This window comes from Psammomys obesus, unplaced genomic scaffold (assembly GCF_907164565.1).
Source record: "Psammomys obesus unplaced genomic scaffold, mPsaObe1.curated_primary_1811, whole genome shotgun sequence".
Taxonomy (NCBI): domain Eukaryota; kingdom Metazoa; phylum Chordata; class Mammalia; order Rodentia; family Muridae; genus Psammomys; species Psammomys obesus.
Window position 1 is genome coordinate 34090839 of NW_026591086.1, and position 19468 is coordinate 34110306.

Sequence of the window (19468 nt, forward strand, 5' to 3'; positions counted from 1 at the left end):
CTTAGGAATTCACGAAGGCATAGAGTGGCAAGCTCATGCTGTGTGACAGCAGTTTGCTCTGAGATGATGATGGTGATGACGATGTTGATGATGGTGCTGGTGGCGATGAAGTTTAAACCAGTTGTGTTAGTTTCTCTCCTAGGTCTTATGGCTATCTATTCTCTGGATCTTGTTTACTCAAGCAGTGTCAGGCATGAGTCCCTTCTTATGAAGTGGGCCTTAAGTCATATCAGACATCGGCTGGCTGCTCCTACAATTTCTGTGCCACCATTGCCATAGCATATTTTGCAGGCAGGACAGATTGTAGGTCAAAAGTTTTATGGCTGGGTTGGTGTCCGCATTTCTCTTTTGGTAGTCTGCAGAGTACATTCCTGTATGAAAGAGACTAGAACATAGGCATGAAGGATCCAGAGTCACCAGTTTGACTTCTCCGTGTTCAGGAAGATGTGTGGATGTGGTCCTCAGCAATGGTTCCCTGTTTTCTTTATCAAGAGAGCAACCCTTTGGCTTGCAACAGCCTGGCTCCTTTGTTGATTTCTTTGCCAACAATTCAGCTGAATGTAAACTAGTTCCTCTACCGGAAGCCTTGCCAGCAACCGATGGCCAGTTACTTGAGATAACCTTATCAGTGAAGTATCCCCCAAAACTAGGAATTCTCATTAGGGTCACCTTCGTAGATTCTAGAAAGTTTCCACCTCTTATTGCTCACAGTTCCATTCCAGGCTTCCAGGCACCTCCCAGTACTCTCTCCCTCTACCCTATCCTCCAACCCCTACAACAAACCCCCTCCTTTCCTTTAGTTCCTAAGTGCTCCCAGTGGCACCTATAAATTCTATAGTATTTCCCCTATAGGGAAGCTCTTTAAGCAGGAATGTAAAACAATTCAAAATGGTCTCAGGGAGTCATTAAAAATGACCAGATTCCTCTCAGAGTAAAAACAGACCTGTTCTCTCAGAGTAAAAATGAAGCTGCTGACAATCCCTCATAGAGAACCCAAGCTGCAAAGAAGACTTTGAGACCAGACCAACTTCCTGTAGTGAAAGAAGCAAAAACTACTTGACTGCCTTGGATGATGTTTAGACCGAGTAAGTCATTTGTAAAGGACAGTGTCCAACCTGTTGAATTGTTTTCAGGCTGTTCAGTGTGCTCCAGGTTTCTAGCTTTTCTGAGCTGTCACACATGCTACAATGGACTTTGCAGCTGTCTTTGAATAATTGGTGCTCCTATACATAACCCCTCACCCAAATCCAATAAGTAACCCTAATAGAACTCATTGGTTCACCAAGTTAGACTTTGGTGGTATTGGTACTTTTGTTTATGGGCATCCTATCTAGGGTGAATATATCTATGTCAGTTGCAGGAAATATCTATATCTGCAGGAAAAATTTTATCAGGCTACATGCTTGGTACCCGAACACGGACAAGGCAGGTCCAAAGATGAGTTGGGAAAGAATGAGTGCATGGTCCTGGGTATGGATATTAAGGCATAAAACTGAGGTTAAGCAATCTAATGGACAACAGATTGTAAGCCTTCTACCAACTTAGTCATATGGCGCAATATTTATACCATTATTATGTTGAAGTTACTTTATCTGCACTAGAAAACAATTGAAACTGAGTGTACATATTCTTTACTTTCCAATTTTCCCTTACACATACAAACTCTGTTCATGGTTTAGCTAAACAGTAATTGAAAAACTAAAAGAAGATTTTATCTGAGACAAATGCAATAAGGAAAAAAAAAAAAAACAAACCTCCAGCATAACATTAAATTCATTCCTAAATACAGTAAATAAAAGTGGAAGTTCAGAGCCAAAGATCAGTGCTTGATTAGAAATCACTAAGGTTGGGTAATTCCTTGCCAAGTTGAGCTATGAGAATTCTTGATGAAGGCAATCCTCCAATGATCAGATATCACTTGGGGGTTGATGGGACTGAGAAATCTGAACAGATCTTGAGAGATTTCCAATAAGGAGGATTAAGTGTTCTAGGTAAACATATTCTAAACCTTCATGCTCAAATTCTGATGATATTATACAGATAGGAAACATCTTTTGTATATGAAATATAATAATGGGTTCTTCCTTAGCTAAGGGAATCAGAGGTGCTTTAATAAAGTCCTCCAGGGATCAGTGCTTTATCTATCTTGTGGGCACAGAGCCACACAAGACAGGATTGTCCCGTTAACAGATTAAGTAATTGCCTGAAAAAAAAAATGCATCAAAAATGTATCTGAATTTGTGTGATAAGTAAATTGATTATGTGTTCTGAATTATCTTACAGTCAAGTCCATGTTAAAATCCACAAAACTGGATCTTTCCATTTTTATTTTCAATAAAAATGTGTCAAGTAAATTCTTAATATTTTAATTTACCTCCTTACATTCCTCAGGAAGGACAAAAACTTCATTGGAAATAAAAAAAATAATAATAACTGGAATGAAACCAGGGAGAAAGGACTTTACTACTCACTTTATGCCTGACTGCCTCCTCCTTATGACACATCCATTTCGTTTTTCACACAAAAGTGATGTGGTATATCTCAAGAGAATATTTCCTGGGAAGAATCAAGCTAGTAGAGGACAGCCTGAAATCTGCTGCCAGCTCTTGAACAAGAGTGGGAGGAGGATAAAATATTTCAATTTAACTGAAAGAAAATAAATAAAATTATGGTGTGACAAAGTGTTTTCTAGGAATGCACAAAAAATAAGACATGGCATTTCAGATCTCAATAGCCCTTCTCAGGTTTAATGAGAAGCACTGTGATACTTAAAAAGAACACAAAGTTCAAACAATGCAAGAGAATTTTACATAATAATCTCTTGCAACTACTGTAATATGAACAATTTCTGATGCCGCCCTAAATATCAGTAAGCTATATCTCTGAGCTGCATGCTGGAGGAGCAATACATGTCAAGGTCACATTATAATCCATTACTGATCATGTGGTGAAAGCCACTCCTATAACTTGCTAAACAATGATTATACATCTCTAAAGATAGGCAAGATAACTACTACTTAAGAAGTTTATTGATGTCATAAGACAATATAATAAAAATTAACTTGTAAAATATGTTCAATAAATATTAATATACTTTTGCTCACATCTTAATCTTTAATGATCTGCTTTGAGAATTTTCTAGCCATTTTCCCATAGTAATCTAAGTTGTGCCACAATGCCCAAAGATATTTTTACAATAAATAGAGAAATGAGGTATGACGTAAATAATAGTGATCCCAGTGATCTGGATCTTATTTTAGCCTATTCTTTATTTTAATTTACTTTCTTTACTTATTTTTAGTGCTGCTCCAATTTCTCTAAGGTTTTAAATTACTAAACAGATACTGAGAGCCATCCAACCTTTCACAGAGTGCTCTATTCTCTATAGAATGAGAAGCAAACTAACCTTTAAAAAACAACGAACAAACAAAAACAAAACAAAAAAAAATTGTTCAAGCCTGGAATTCTAACATTGTAAAGGCTAAAATGAAAAAAATAATAATAATGTCACTTTGAGTCTGGGCTACATAATAAATTTTAGGTCAGATCTGATTAGGTAGAGAAGCCTTTTTTTTTTTTTCTACAAAACTAAGTACATAAAAAAAATTAGTAAGGCTAACAACTTATTATGAAAGTCATAATAAAAATATTAGAAAAATTAAAGCCTAAATAATAAATCAGTTTAAATCCACGGAAGAAAATTTAACTCAATATTTTTCAGTTGATTCTTTTAAAAATATTCAAACAAAAAAAAATCTCAACAACTCTTTTTCCACTAATGATTAACACTAGTTTTTAAAGGACAAACTACATAACAATATGCACAGTGACATAATGTTGCTAATTTCACAGTGTTATGCTCTAAGTGAAAACATAATTTGAGAGTGAGTAGCTCCTCTTCTTCCCTGCTGCCTCTTGACACTTCAGATAGTTATAATTTTTCTTTTTTTTTTTGCAGATGAAAACTTGTGTTTGGACCTGACCTACTATGAAGGCATGAAGCTAGCATAGCAAGGAGCTATACTCCCATCACACCTGGAAAAGAATCGTCTACTATGCATTGAATTTCTAATGACTCAGACACATGTGGTATACTGCATTAATTAAATGGTAGAGAAGTGCAATTATATTTAACATCTAATGTCAGAAAAAGATTTACACAGTATATGAGACTCACTGAAAATCTCTAATATCTCCCTATTGAAAGAACTAAGGAAGTAAGTCAAAGACATTGACAGAGCAGCTACAAAATGACATAAATGATGTGACTTTTTTTTATAAATGGTAATTCCAAAGATAATATCAATGTATCATGTAAAAAACTCAGGACTAACTATAAGTAATATATAATATAAATAAATAGAAAATCCATCCAGAGTTGCCTTAAAACAAAGGTACAAAAATTTCTGCAGATAAAATACAAATAGGAAATTCTAAAATTATGAAAAGGAAAGTCCCTGGTGACCTTCAAAGAAACTTACAAAGAAAGCAAAAAAGTTGAATGGCCCCTTACAGTTTAAAATCAGATAAATTTGTGACAGAAAATTTCTAGACTGTAAGATAGGTTCTCCTTCTTTCTTTACATGAGAAAACATCTCCCCAATTGGTCACAAGGCATCTATATTAAAACAAATGATGAAGTGTACTATTGTACTATGAGGACTGTAAATAATAAGCTACAGATAGTGTAAAGGTTTTCACAATACATTGACAAATTATGAGTCCATTAAAATAGACATATAAGAAAGAAGCAATATTTGGGCAGAGTGCAGGGAATCTTATGAAACAAGGGGGAGATGAAAGACCTGGAGTGGACAGGAGTTCCACAAAGACAGCAACAGAATCAAAATATCTGGGCACATATATATATATATATATATATATATATATATATATATATATATATATTTTTTTTTTTTTTTTTTTTTTTTCTGAGACAGATACTCCAACCAAGGACCATGCATGGAGACAATCTGGAACCCCTGCACAGATGTAGCCCATGGCAGCTCAGTCTCCAAGTGGGATTACTTAGTAAAAGGAACAGGGACTGTCTCTGACATGAACTCAGTGGCTGGCTCTTTGATCACTTCGCCCTGAGTGGAGAGCAGCCTTACCAGGCCACAGAGGAAGACAATGCAGCCAGTCCTGATGAGATCTGATAAGCTAGGATCAGGTGGCAGGGGAGGAGGACCTCCCCTCTCAGTAGACTCCGGGAGGGGCATGGAAGAAGATGAGGAAAGAAGGGTGTGATTGGGAGGGGACAGAAAAGGGGCAATAGCTGGGATACAAAATGAATAAATTGTAATTAAAAAAACAAATTAACTAAAAAAAGAAAAAAATACTAAAATCAGTGGTGGACTTATTTTGGAAAAGTTATCTAGATGCCTAGCCAGCACATAAAGATGTATGTAAGCTTCATCAGACCATAGCTTAAAACTGCAAAAACCAAAAGTCACTGAACAAAGAAAAAACAAACAAACAAAAAAAAAAGCAAACAAACAAAATAGAATTTTTTTTCACCCAGCTGTGTGCTTTTCATTCTACAGTACCAACTTTCCCGGCCCTCAATGATACAATGGCAGTGTGACTATTAGGTGAGAGGTAACTAATTGCCATGACAGGATTTTAGGCAATGTCCATAGGTGAGAATTCATGCATGACACTATAAACTTGGTCAGAAATTTGTCACAGGTTTCTGTTTTATTTCCCCTTCTGAGTGAGATTCAAGCCTACTCCCCTGGGCTCTCCTTATTATGTAAATTCTTTGGACTGTAGCGTGGTTATCCTGTAACACAGACATCTGATGAAGATGGAGAGCTGAACTAGTTGTAAGAGGTTATGGGGAGGGGAGGGGAATGGAAATAGCAATCAGGTATAGGGAAAGTTGGGGGACAGAGGAAGAGAGGAGCTGGTGGGGGTCACCTTGGGGACTGGGGAGGCCTTTACAAGTCTATGGGGGTGTCCCTAGCTGAGGATTACTAGCAGCAAGGAGTATGGAGTCAGAAGTTACCACCTCCTGTAGCCAGGTGGCGGTTCCAGTGGGGGAAGGGGAACAACAACCCACCCATAAAGCCTTTGACTAATTTTTTTTTTTCCTGTCTATAAGACGTGTAGGAATAGAGATAGAGAAGAGATTGAGAGAATGCCCAACCAATAACTGTCCCTACTTGAGATCCACCCTATGGGAGATAGCCAACTTATCTCCCATACACTATCAAAGATACTGAACTACTAACCGAAGAGCATATATGAGCTAGACCTAGGCCCTCCATATGTATGCAGCATATGGCCAGCTTGGTCATCATGTGGTTCTCCTAACATTTGGAATAGGGGCTGTATCTGACTCTGTGATCTGCCTGTGTATCCCTTCCCCCTAGTGGGTTACCTTGTCTGACCTCAGTGGGAGAGGGAGTCCTGCTGCGATTTGTTTGATATGCTGGGGTGGGTTGACATCCATTCCGGAAGGGGGAGGGAGTTCCCCTTCTCAGAGAAGTCAGTGAAGTGGTAGGGAGAGAGTGTTGTGCCCAATTTGAGAGACCCCAAAAGACCACTAGGAGTTGAGTCTATTGCAAATCACATGAGGATCTTTATTCAAGCTTAAGCTTGGGCCGCCAATCTTCTTTGACCTAGCAGGTTAAAAAGTGAGTCTCAGGGAGGCAGAGATTTTAAAAGGGAAAAACAAAACAAAACAAAACAAAACAAACAAAAAAACCGGCAAGCAGGGAATTCCAAGCCTTAGAGTTACAGAGAAGGGTTAATTTTGAATGGGGGTTCAGCTATGGAGATGACCTTTAGGCTAATTGTAACCTGCAGGGTGGAGGGCCATTTGGCCCTTCTCAGAACCCAAAGGTGGGGGTCAAGTCACTCCAAGGTCAGTCAACTAAGATAGAGTCCAAGAAACAAAATGGAGCCACCCCTCAGTTCCTTCAAGAGGAGTGTGAGGGAGGAACCCAGCAGAGAGGAGAGAGGAGACATGGATAGTATCTCAAGGAGTGATCAATACTAAAAATGCTAAGGAATTAAAAATAAGGAATGTGTAAAGAATTAGTTATGAGACTTAGAGCAAGGCTCTGTTAAGTTGAAGAAGCTTGGCTTGTACAACAATATTCCAGATAGAGGAAAAGGTAGAAAAAACCAAGGTCATGAGGCAAATACATTTTCTTGGTTTTACAGAGGAACAACCTGGAGGCTCTGTTGCTGGAATGGCTTCAACATGAACAGAGGAGTATATGAAATCAAACTTGTAGTGGTTTCAATAAGAATGGTCCCCATAACCTCATTTAATTCCATGGTTATTCACCAGGGAAGGTGCAATGAGGCTGTAAAGTGATTAATACATAAACCAATGATGAATATCCTAAAACCTAAAGAAAAAAGTCATAGAAACAAATGGAATTAGTTTATTTTTCTCTCAGTTGTCACAGTATCAAACTACATTCTAAAGAATTTATGTTTTTTACTGATACACAAACTTTATCCTCAGCTTTGATCAGTGAAGTTTTTCTTAGCTCTTAACCATGGTAGTTGGAGAGATTTAAGGCTCCTCAAGGTGATGCAAATAAGTGACTATTCTGCTTATTCATACTCAGGAATAGCAGCCCAGGATGGACTAGCAAAGATAGCAGGCAGCAAGAGGCTAGAGACGCAGCTATGAGAGCACACCTTGAACCCAAACAGAGAAGCATTGGAAATCAATGTCTTCTGAAACTTCAAAGCCCTCCCCAGTGACAAACCCCTTCCAGAAAATCACATCTTCTGGTCTCCAACATCTGCCAGAAGACAAGCTGCAAATTTTCAAATGCCTGACACTTCATTCAAACGACCACAATACTTTCAGAAATAAACATATGGAATGAATATGTGTAGATATACACATGCGTATACATTATGCTTCCTTTTAAATAAAACTTTCAAACAGGTATTCAAAACAGTTTCTGCTCCTGAAAGTCAGGGCAAGGTCATTGGAGAGAAACGTGGGAATACAAAATCTGCATTATGTGACTTGATTTTTATTGCACATAAACAATTTTGTTTGGAAATGAAAAGTATAAAGAAAAGCTTTTGTCTTTAATGCTGTGTATTTCAGGTGAGAATATTCAACAAATGGAGGTAGGAAGGAAAATGATCATAAAAAGGAAGACCATTTGAATAAATATTAGCAAAATTTGGAATACTTTTCATAAACTCCATCTTTATGGATAATAGTATAAACTTTCTCAACACCTAGAATGAAAATACAACACTGACAGGGTCAAAGATAACTAAGGAAATTTGAAATATGATGACCTATATATTAATGTTAGTAGATTAGTATTCATCACTGTGCACAAAGGATGGAAAGACTTTTAGCAATTGTTTTTAGAAAAGGACATATAAATAAAAGAGAAAACCAAAAAATTAAGCAGAATGCAATATCTAACTAATGAAACATAACATTTGTTTGTATGGTAAATGAATCAATAGAGTTGAAAGGAAATGAAAGAATTACTAAATATCTTCAGACACAACTAAAAATTTAGAAAACAAAACATTTCAGAAAAAAATAGAGATACATATTTTCATCTAAGCACACTAATAAACTAATATATTCATGCAATTACACATACACATTCACATTGTACTACATGTAGAAAATCATCTACATAGAACCTATACAGAAGACCTGAGAAGGAAAAAAAATTGTGGAAACATGTATATATATTCATGTGATTTTTCCCCATTCTTCTAAAGTTGTTAATACACAGAAGTTTGAATATCAGTGACCACTTAGTAGGATGAATACAAAAAAAGTAAAGTCATACATGATCACATCCTGAAGAAACTGTCACAAATCAATATAGTAAAGAGAATCTACAGGAATGAGAGAAGAAAGCCAGCAGAATGCAAGAGAACCACTGAATTCTAATGAGAAAAAGGGAGATCCTAAGAGACTGAGGCACTGTCAAATATCAATTGAAAAGTCCCCTAAGACCATGATAATACAGAATATATTATGCAGGTGAAATATAGTGTTTCTATATATGAAATTCTCAAAAAAACATAATAAAATGAATTAATAGTTTCCAAATTAAAGAAAAGAGAAATTTATTGTATTTTTTATTTACTATTTATTACAATTTATTCAATTTGTTTCGCTGCTGTCGCCACCACCCTCATCTCCTCCCAGTCTCACCCTCTTTTCCTCTTCTCCCCCTATGTCCTTCTCCTAGTCCACTGATAGAGGAGGTCCTCCTCCCCTACTATCTGACCCAAGCCTATCAGGTCTCATCAGGAATGGCTGCATTGTCTTCCTCTGTGGCCTGGCAAGGCTGTCCTCCCCAACCCCAGGAGAAGGTGATCAAAGTTCATGAGTTCATGAGTTCATGACTGAGTTCATGTCAGAGACAGCCATTTCCTCTTACTAAGGAACCTACATGGAGACTGAGCTGCCCATGGACTACATCTGAACAGGGATTCTAGAACCTTTCCATACATGGTCCTTGGTTGGAGCATCAGTCTTTGCAGAGCCCTCTGGGCCCAGATATTTTGGTTCTGTTGGTCTCCTTGTGGAGTTCCTATTCCCTCAAGGTCTTTCTATCTCCCTCTTCTTCCATAAGATTCCATACGCTCTGCTCAAAGTTTGGCTATGAGTCTCAGCATCCGCTTTGATACCCTGATGGGTAAAGTCTTCCAGAGGCCCTCTGTGGAAGGCTGCTGTCCTGTTCCCTGTCTTCTCCTACTTCTGATGTTTGTCCTGTTTGCCCTTCTGAATGAGAATTAATATTCTTCCCTAGGGTCCTTCTTGTTGTTTAGCTTCTTTAGGACTATAGATTTTAGCATGTTTATCTTGTATTATATGACTAATAGGAATTTTTTTAAACTATAGGAAAAAAAATCAGAAATTAGCAAATATCCGAATAAAATAAAACCATATTACAGAACAATTATAAGGTTAAAAATAATGTTTTTGGATGCAAATTAAAATGACTCTGAGATTTTACCTTACAACCATTAGAATGGCTAAGATGAAAACCTCAGTGACAACACATGCTGGAGAGGTTGTGAAGAAAGGGAACCCTCCACCATTGCTGGTGGTAATGCAAACTTGTACAACCACTTTGGAAATCAATCTGGTATTTTCTCAGACAATTAGGAATAGTGATTCCACAAGATCCAGCTATACCACTCCTAGGCATATATCCAAAAGAAGCTCAAGTACACAAAAAGAACATTTGCTCAACCATGTTTATAGCAGCTTTATTCGTAATAGCCAGAACCTGGAAACAACCCAGATGTCCCTCAGTTGAGGAATGGATACAGAAATTTTGGTACTTTTACACAATGGAATACTACTCAGCAATTAAAAACAAGGAAATCATGAAATTTGCAGGCAAATGGTGGGACCTAGAAAAGATCATCCTGAGTGAGGTATCCCAAAAGCAGAAAGACACACATGGTATATACTCACTTATATAGAGCCATAAGATATGATAAACATAATGAAGTCTATACACCTAAAGAAGATAAACAAGAAAGAGGACTTGGGGTAAGATGACAAATCCTCACTTAAAAAGACAAATGGGATGGACATTGGATGTAGGAGCAAACAAGTAACAGGACAGGAGCCTACCACAGAGGGCTTCTGAAAGACTCTACCTAGCAGTGTATAAAAGTAGATATTAAGACTCATAACCAAAACTTCGGCAGAGTGCAGGGAATCATATGAAAGAATGGGGAGTTAGTATGACCTGGAGAGAACAGGAGCTCCACAAGGACCAAATATATAACGGCACAGGGCTCTTTCATGAGACTGTTTCTCCAACCAAGCACCATGTGTGGATATAACATAGAACCCCTGCTCGGATATAGCCCATGGTAGCTCAGTATCCAAGTGGGTTGTCTTGTAAGGGGAACAGGGACTAATTCTGACATGAACTCAATGGTGAGCTCTTTGACACCCCCCCCCCGCCCCCAAGGAGCAGCCTTTCCAGGCCACAGAGGAGGATGTTGCAGCAAGTCTTGAAGAGACCTGATAAGCTAGGGTCAGATAGAAGGGGAGGAGGTCCTCTCCTATCAGTAGATTTGGAAAGGGGCAGGGAGGAGATGAGGGAGGGGGATGGGATTGGGAGGGAATGAGGAAGGGGGCTACAGCTAGGATACAAAGTAAATAACCTGCGATTAATATGAAAAATAATAATAAAAAAGAAATGGTCACCCAGGGGAAAAAAACATTGAACCACATAAGCAATAAAAAAAATAATATTTTTGGAGTATGCTTTTAAGTAACTGCAATTCTACTGTGTGTTGACTTACTTGACTGTTGCTAGTTAAGTTTCATTGAAATTATGACTACAATCTATCTCCCACTGACACCTAAGTTTATCTGAAATGAGGAATACTTTGTTTTCTTTTTACTTATCTAGAATGTTGCATACATTCTGTTATACACTCCACATTTAAAATCATTTTTTAAAGTGATTTAAAGTTTTGTCATGATTTATTCCCTGATTATATTACAAAACACAATATGTAAAAATTAACTTGTACTCAATAATTAATGGCTATACATTATGTAAGCCCATGCATATACACACACACACATTTTATGGAAATAAGTATTGACAATTTCTTAGTAGTAGGAATTATGAGGAATTTCTCCCCTTTAACTTTTTTGTTTTTACCTATCAAACCTTGCAATGTTGTTTCTTCATATTCTTTTTCAGTTGTCTTGTTCTCATTAAACAAATAGTGAATTGTATCCTAAATAGAATCCTAAGTAAAGTTTCTTGTTATATGCAGTATGCTCTACAGAATACCTAAGTGTTACTTTATTGTTGGTATATTTTGTGGAAACTTCAATTTTTATCTCTTTTCGCTGTGAACTCAGTTTCACATTCCTTAAAATAGGAAAACCAACAGCTCTAATTCACCAAATCAGTAATCACAATTCACCAGGCGTAATCACCAGTTAACACCTGTTCACAGATTAAAAGGCATTTGTGAACAACACAGAAGCCACACAAATCTCTTCTGTTACATCTGCCAAAAGACTTGATTTGAAGACCATCTGATGCTTTTCCATAGACATTTGTACAATCCAGAATGCTGACATGATTCAGTAATGTGATTATTATCACTTATTGATATTATGAGACATGTCTAATTCCAGAAAATTTAACAGAAAGAACAAGGACAATGATGCATGATTGACAGTTAGTAGCTATTTTGTCTAATTCTATTTAACCTGAATTAAAATGTCAATGTGTCTTTCCTTCCAGTGACTGTGTTTGTTCATCAAGGAAACAGCAGTGTACTGATTGTAGCCTCCACAGATGAATGACCTTTATATTATTCTGTTTTCTTTATCTGCCCAAACCAAAATCAATAAGGCGGATAATAACACATTAACAATGACCCTCTCAGATCAAGATTAGTTTCATTTGTCCATCTGTTTTTGTCCTTTATAAATATTAGCAATATTTTAGTAAGAATAAAACTATAAACATTTATGGCAGAAAAATGCAATAGTAGTATACCATGTAAAAATGAGTTAGGGTAGACAACAATGACTTTATTATTTTGTTTACAATAAGTTGCTCCAGTAGTTATATTTCCATTTGTACCACATTGTAGTGGTAGAAAAAAAATAAAATAAATTGGTTCATTATTATCCTCTTCCACAAGACATGTGGTTAGTGATATTTCCAAATTTAGAATACAGTATTATACACACATATGAATGAATGTAAATTGGTATTAGTTAAAAACCAACTCTAACACTGTACTTTCCTAACATTGACAGCATGACACTATAAATATATGCATTGAAATAAACTATGTTTCTGCTAGAAATATCTGTGTATGGGATTGTAGCATGCATACATTGTACTAATAAACAATTTTTCTGTGACCTGTGTGCAATTGCTACATAGTTTTTATTTTATAACTTTGTGATAGAGAAAATATAGTTCTTGTATATAATGAATAGAAAATATTTTGAGAGTTATAGGAGCGTACCAGGAATCTAAAAATGAGAAGTCTCTTTTTCATATTTCATACCAGTTTACTTTGACAACGATAGTAACAAAGCCAAAGTTTCTATCAAGGATGTGTAGGTGTAATGCTCATCACATCCATGGTTTCTACTTCCGAGATGATTTAATGTCATTTGAATGAGAAAAGTGCCTCTAGACAAAGAGAGTAATAAATTGGAGATATCGTCTTCACCTCAAGAAACCCAGAAAATGAGAACAGAAATCATAACAAAGCAGGTGACATTAAATCATCTACCTAGTACAGAGCTTACAGAATACTCCATCTGAGAAAGAGATTCAATGAATGAATAGTAACACCTTTAAAATGAAAAAAACTGATTATTTACCTTAATATAGTGTATATTTGAAAATAGCTAGAAAAAGGATTATTATTATTATAACCAGAAATGGTTTATCTTTGATGAAAAGGGTGGGCTAAATACCTTTGTTTGGTCTTTATGTAATGGGAACACAAATAAAAACATCACAGTGTTCTATATATTTGTGCTACTATTGTGTAAATGAGAACTAAATAAAACTTACATGATGAACATATAACAAATGATCATGCAATAGATATATTCAGTATTATACCTAATAAATATATTATAAGCATAGCCATTGTACTTTATATATAATACTAAAAAGAGTGATATAGTAACCAAGCCAAAACAGATGAAAAGTAATCATTTGACAACAAAACTTAGTAGGTTCAATAGGTCTTGTTTCCTTAGTGTCAGCTCTTACACTCTTCTTCTGCAGGATTCTCTGATGCCTGAGGAGAGGGATTTGATGTCAATATCCTCATTAGGGTTTAATGTTCTAAGTTCTCTCACTCTCTGCAAAAGGGCTAGCTGTGGGATCTCTGCATTTTCCTCATCTGCTACAGAGGGGAGGTTCTCTGATGATAGCTGAGCAAGACACTGTTCTGTGAGTATAGCAGAAGGTCATTTGGAGTCATTTAATTGCTATGTTCTATCTTCTTTAAATTTTATTTCAGGTTTTTAATTTACATCCCAAGAGTGCTCCCTCTGTTCCTGCTACCAGTCTCTTCTGCCTCTTTTCCCTCCTTACTACTTTTCACTCCCTTTCTCCCCAGAAAAAGGGAGACCCCCCTAAGCAACAAGGGTACAAGGGAGGTTGCCAGAATGTCAACCAGAAGAGGAAATAGAATAGACAGCAGGAGATGAAGAGAGAGAACTGGCCAGGAGATGGGATGGGGAGCAAAGCAAAGGAGGAGATCAGTTGTGGGGAGAGTGGGGGTGGGAGGTGAGGGAGCTGGGAGCAAGAAGGGAAACTGAAGGGTGAAATCTCTTTGTCAAATTGATAACCTACAGTAGGGTAGGCTCTTGGGTGGATATGGGTATGAATCTAGCTGAGACTCCTAACAGGAGGAGACATGAAGACTGAAGTGACCATCTACTAGCCAAGCAGGATTAGTGGAAGGCAAGAAACAACAACCCACAAACAAAAACTTTGATCCAAAAATTACAGTGCTTACAAGAAGTTCAGGGGTACAGAGGGAACAAACATTGAGGGAATGTCCAACGGATAAATACTCCAACTTGAGACCTACCTCACCATAGAGAGCCAGTGCCTGACACTGTTAATGATGTTCTGCTTGCAGACAGGAGCTTAACTGGACTGCAGTCTGGGAGGCGTCAGCCAGCAGTGGCTCAAGACAGATGCTGGGAATTACAGGCAAGCACGGAGCTGAGCTCTGGGGTTCTGTGGAAGTGTTGGGGGAAAGACGGAAGGAACTGGAGGGGACAAGAACCTCGCAAGAAGACCAACAGAGACAACTAACCCAGTCCCATGAGGTCTTCTAGAAACTGAGACATCAACCTAAGGAACATGCAGGGTTTGGACCTAGACCCACGCACTAATGTGGCAGATGGGTGGCTTGGTCTTTAAATGGCGCACCTGCCGAGGGGACGGGGTGCGGTTTCTAACAGGGACTCTGTTGCCTGCTTTTGGATCACTTACCTCTGGCAGAGCTTCCTTGCCTGGCCTCAAGGGATGAAGATACGCTGAGAAGAGTTGACCTTGGGAAGAAGTGTTTCCCTTTTCTGGGTGAAAGGCAGGAGGGCTAACCCTTTGGATGTAAGTGAACAAACAGAAAAAAAGAAAAAAAAAAAAGAAATTTTGGTACATCTACACAATAGAATACTACTCAGCTATGATCCTTCTTAAGTCAGCACTATGGGATCTAATTGTGTAGATAAAATTGTTATGTTTTTGTAGAAACTGCTTCTCTAAGAAAAGAGAGAATTCTCAATAAAGGAATATCAAATGGCAGAGAAACAGTTAAAGAAATGCTCAACTCATCAGGGAAATGCAAATCAAAATGACTCTGAGATTTCACCTTACACCCATCAGAATGGCTAAGATGAAAAATGCAAGTGACAACACATGCTGGAGAGGATGTGGAGAAAGGGGAACCCTCCTCCACTATTAGTGGGAATGTGAACTTGTACAACCACTTTGGAATTCAATCTGGCACTTTCTCAGACAATTAGGAATAGTGCTTCCTCAAGATCCAGCCATACCACTCCTAGGCATATATCCAAAAGAAGCTTAAGTATACAACAATGACATTTGCTCAACCATGTTCACAGGAGCTTTATTCATAATAGCCAGAATCTGGAAACAGCCCAGATGTCCCTCAACTGAGGAATGAATACTGAAATTGTGGTACATTTGCACAATGGAATACTTCTCAGCAATTAAAAACAAGGAAATCATGAAATTTGCATACAAACAGTGGGAACTAGAAAAGATCATCCTGAATAGACTACTTCTTTATAGGCTTCACTTTTTAATTTTTATTTATGTAGTTTTAAACAAATATATTTATATATTTTATTTGTATTAGAACAGGAGAAACCAAAGCTTTTCTGAGTAGAACAGACCACGTCTTGCGCGAAGCTCACCAGAAATTAGTCTTTCCTCTTTTAGTGCCATAGTCACCATTTTTGGAGAGCATTATGTGTGTTGATCTCTGTAAGCCCAAATCATAATTCATAGGCCACCTGCGTTTGAGAAGTAACCACAAAGATGGTCTCAGGTATTTCCAAGTATCCCCTGAGGTGGAGAACTGCTTAGCTGAGATACAGTCACTGATACAACACACACCTCATACCCATATGTGCACATGTTTCCATAGATACCCCTACTACTTTCAACAATCACACACAGGTTCCCCTCCTCCTCCACAGTACAGTTATTCAGAATAAATTACTAGTTAAGGTCATAACTGTTTTAGCAGTTTACTTTGGGAGGCAGGTGACTAGACCTGTTCTATGGTTGTATTCTGTGATGGGTCCTCTTTTCTAGGACCCTGGCAACAGTAATAGATGGACTTATGTTTCCTTAACCCATGAATATGTCACACTGTACTGTCATTTAACAGCATTGCTAAAGTACATTATACATTTATATGTATGTATGTATGTATGTATGTATGTATATATGTATGTATATATGTATGTATATATACACACATTGGAAGTTTATATAAATGTTGTATATTAAGATTGATGTGCTTTATGCAGTTGGGTATCTGTTATTATGATGAAAATATGATGTTAAAGCATGGCTGTTTTGTGCTTGTTTTATTTTATGTTGTCTTCAGTACTGTTTGTATTTTTATGAGTATAATAGTCTATATAAGTACTTAGAGAAGTAAATTTAAACCTCTTTGGAGTGAAAATTAAAATTAAAGTATAAAATACTGCCTTTTGTTATTTATATGGAAACATTTGATATTCTGAATGTTTTATTATAGTTTTTGAAGATTTATTCTAATAAAGTATGCACTATTGAAATTTCATAGTCTGTGATGTGCCTTAAAAGCATGTGATAGTTGGATTAATATCACCTCAGTCAATTATAAATTATATTATCAATTATAATACAAATTATATTATTCAAATATATAGAATTATATTCATAATTATAAATTATAAATACAAATCATATTTTATATGATGAAAGGAGGCTAGAGGTGAGCTTACTTAAGGTCCTTGATGTAAAGGGATTGTCTAGATATAGCCACAATATTTACTTTAAGAGAGAAACCAATAGTAAAGGTAGAAGCAGAGAAATAGTGGAAAGTTCCATGCTTTTGGCTGTGAAGATATAGAAAAGACCATGGACCAAGAGCTTGTAATGTAAGGAAATAGTTGTGTATATGTCCTCTCAGGAGCCTGGTTCCAGCTCAGGGAATTGTCATCTAGGCTTCATCTGAAATTCAAGATATTATTACAGTATTAAGGGAGATGGCTCACTAATTCAGAGCGTTTGTTGTTCTCACAGAGGACCCATTTTCAATTTTGAGCACTCCATTTCTAGGGGACTCAATACCACCTTCTTACTCCTACACAGGCACACGTATGGTGCACATACAGCATGCACATGTAAAATAACAGGAATTTTTCTAGCAAAAGTTTTGAAAGATAAAATTAATAAACTCAGGTTATTGTAAAGACTATAAAAAGGTAATACTTGTTATTTCTCATATATTAAATAATACGAGAGGCTCCAGACATGGCTTGCTACTTTATTAAAATTTAAAAGATTATCATGTTTTCTTTTAGTGTATGAACCTTTACTCATTTAATGTTATAGTCTTGGCCACTTAGTACAGCATACTGAAACCTGTTTCTTTTATTTTTCTTGTTCAAGCAGAACAAACAAGAATATATCTCTGTTATATCATGTTTTTACAAAATTCATAATTTGAAATTAGTTCACAAATAAGAGACTGCACTTTATTTTTTATATTTGTTAGCTACAGACCATGAAGATAATAAAAAGTATTTGAATATAGTCCATAAGCACATATATGTGTGTGTGCAGTTTTTCTTTAGAAAAATCACAAGAGAGGCATCCCTCTCTACCTGAAATAAATGTAACACAAAATTAAATAATGATTATCAAAATAATCATAAGGACAAAGTTAGATACCAACAGAAGAAATAGCAGTATGAAGTGATCATCTTTTTTTTTATTTTTAATTTCCCAAGAAAAATAAAAATAAGTATTATTGCTACACACGAACAATTTCTCTATTTCATAACATTCTTCTGTGCATCTCTTTAGGTATTTTACTCATGGCAAATCTGTATCCAGAGCTAAGAGAACAGATTTACACCATTCTGTCATTTTGAAACACGTCTGGTCTGTTTCACTGGTCCTCACCTTTTAGAACTCGAAGAGTTTCCAGTTTTTTAGCCTCACTTTTCTCTTGGGTCACAGGAATCCACTGAACTCTGAACAGCTGCTGAATCTATAAGATGAAAGTACTGCCATTTTCAGGTGATAAGAAATTTTAGGTTGTAATTTGGGGTAGCTTTTTAGAAAGGATTACTGTTAAACTTATAAAATGTACAGAGATTTGGGGTTATTATGCATGTGTGTGCATATATTTTATTTTAGAGGCATGTATACTTACATGAACAAATATAATTTCTCTTTCTAACTTTTGGAATATATCTAAATCATTGGTTCTCTGTGGGGCTTTGCTGGATTAGGTTGAAGTCTGAAGTCCCAAGATAGCTACTTACTTACACTCGGTCTATGCTGATGGACTCCTTTTTCTCAGGGAAGCCCCAAAAATCTCCCCGCCCCCGATGTGAATAAGCCCAGGTCTTATAAGGACCATCTCAGAGCCCCCAGAGCATTACAGTCTGGACTCTTTCCTGATAAGGAAACCAGTTCAGCTAGCTATCTATTCCTAGAAATGGAATAGACAATCTGCTAAGGAGATCTTAGTCTTGCAATGACCTCCAACTGTCCTTGGAGAATTTCCCTTCACCCCTAGGATAATTAAGTACTGTATTTTTCTTCTTGTGATAGAACCATGCTACTGCATGGAAAATGAGGCACTGTAACATCACATATAAGTTACGTATCCCTGACACTCTGACCCCAGCGAATCAAACACATTCACCCTCAAAATCCATCCCCTTGCCCAAGGTTTATAAACTGCGGATTTCAAATAAGCGTGCTGCTGACTGGCTGCGTGATACCATGAGCCTTCCACCATGATGAATACAGGCTATTCTTCATTCATCCCCCACTGGCCTCCTCTCGCTGGGACTGTCCTCCAGCCTGGTAGTCCTGGACCTTGCCTGGCCTGGGTCTTGACTGCAAGCTGACCAAGTATGGACATCCTCTGCTTGCACCGCTGCCTTGCTTGGCACAGCACCTTAACCAAGAGCTGTAACACTTTGGTGTTGCCATTGGTTTGGAACACCTGAGTTTCCACTGCCACAGTCCTAATGCTAAAAGAGCTAAGCTGTAACACCCTGGCCCAGCGTCCTAAAGTGCTCTAGCTGCCCCGGAGAGAAACGGAACCCAGTTCTCTGTCTAGAAGCTGAGCTCCAAGACACCAGCCTGGATATAGGCCCCTGCAAAACAGAGAATAAACAGTTCTCTTCCTAATGCTGCCA